The sequence below is a fragment of the Oreochromis aureus genome, linkage group 3, assembly GCF_013358895.1.
Source record: "Oreochromis aureus strain Israel breed Guangdong linkage group 3, ZZ_aureus, whole genome shotgun sequence".
In the NCBI taxonomy this organism is placed as follows: domain Eukaryota; kingdom Metazoa; phylum Chordata; class Actinopteri; order Cichliformes; family Cichlidae; genus Oreochromis; species Oreochromis aureus.
Genome location: NC_052944.1, coordinates 117,201,589 through 117,203,260, shown reverse-complemented (window position 1 = coordinate 117,203,260; position 1,672 = coordinate 117,201,589). Strand labels below are relative to the sequence as shown.

General features: G+C 43.5%; 1 long non-coding RNA gene across 1 annotated transcript; it reads left to right on the top strand.

The window, feature by feature from the left end:
- The first annotated feature begins 482 nt into the window (after positions 1-482).
- On the top strand, positions 483-1,325 carry LOC120437956. Its single transcript, XR_005611530.1, has 3 exons — positions 483-650; positions 853-915; positions 1,306-1,325. It is a non-coding gene; the product is annotated as an uncharacterized LOC120437956 (long non-coding RNA).
- The last annotated feature ends 347 nt before the right edge of the window (positions 1,326-1,672 follow it).

Below are 1,672 nucleotides of genomic sequence, written 5' to 3'. Positions count from 1 at the left end.
TTTGCTGCAGAGTTTAGCAGATGAGGGATGAGTGGACATATGCTGCAGTGTTTAGCCAAGGAGGGATGAGAGGCTGGAGACCTGGCAACTCAGTGCTGATGCTTGCTGCAGATTTTAGAAGAGGAGGGATGAGTGGCTGAGAACCTGGCAACTCTGTGCCAAAGCATGCTGCATTCGCTACGGAGGGGTAGAGTATTGGCAACTCTGTGGGTTTTTTTTTTTTTTTTTTTTTTTTTTTTTTTTTTAAGCAATGCTGAGAACCTGGCAACCCGATAGTCAAAAAGTTTGCTGCTGCTTTTGCGAATGAGGATAAAGGAACCTGGCAAAGAAGGGAAGAGGCTGCATCTTCGCTGAGAAACTGAGAGTTCGGTGGTAGGAAGCTTGCTGCTGCGTTTGCGAATGGTGGATAGGAAAGAACTGGGCATCCCAGTGCCGACTTGCTTGTGTAGCTGGGATATAATATACCGAGTGTGAACATTCTCAAAACTGTATTGTATATAGTTTATTTTTTTTATTGTGTAAATTTAATTTTTGTAAAACTAAGGTTCCACATGTCACTGTTGAAGTGAGGCATTAATCAGTGTGACACCACTTGTAAACATGCTGCATGTGTGGGGGTTCCCAGCCAGTGCTGCATGGACTCCACACTGGTGAGGCACACTCTCTGTAGCTCCTCTCCCTGTATTAAATTATACGCTTAAATTTGGTGTATTTTTCTTTAATAAGTATTAGTTCTTTTGGCTTAAAGCTCCCAAAGTGTTTTTGATTACTTTGAACGAGGAAAATAGTCATTGGAACTGCCTTTTATCTGTTACACCATCCGTTTATGTGTTCCTTACTTGTGCTAAACAGGGATGAGCAGAGGCGTGCTGTTGCTGTGTGACACTGATTTTGCTGCTCCACTTTGTGTTTTAGGTATGTGTAAATGTATAGTTTTGTTTTCTGTGTATAATGAGTTCATGATCTGAGGCTGCACACTGAATAGCATTTTCAGCCATGTTGGTAAAAGTTAAAGGTGTTTGAATATGTATTGTGTATTTGATCCATCTTAGTGGGAATTTGAATATTATAAGTTATTATTAGTGGCTTATTTTTGACTGCACCTTGCTTCATCTTTGCCTCTGTTTTACCCCACTATAACGTTTGATTTAAATGTGGCTGTTGAGAAAAACCACACCGTTGTTTTGATAGATTGTATTTTCTTTTATATATTGTAGCCAGTGCTGCATGGACTCCACACTGGGATGAGCAGAGGCGTGCTGTTGCTGTGTGACACTGATTTTGCTGCTCCACTTTGTGTTTTAGAAATAAATCCAGTTTCCAGCCAGTCTGTGTCTGTCGTCACAACGCAGTCAACCGTTCAAAATCTGCTACACTTGAGCATTTAGTGAAAGGAGGGATAGAAAACATCAGGGCGATGGAAAACAGTGAGCATAGAGCTAGCGACAGATTTCCAGCTTGCATTAAGCGGTGTTACGAGGAAGGAACACAGAGCTGAGCTTGTCCCTGCTAGCTCAGCTCGCAGGGATGCTGGCAGGTGGGTGGAGCTATGAAGGACGCTGTAGCTTTCGCTGTTGGAGCTGCGATTTGCTTGGGAGCGTGAGAACGGCGTGGCTTCTGGGTTCGGCGTTGACGTCCGTCGGCCATTCAGCTAACTCGCCCTGCTTGTTGG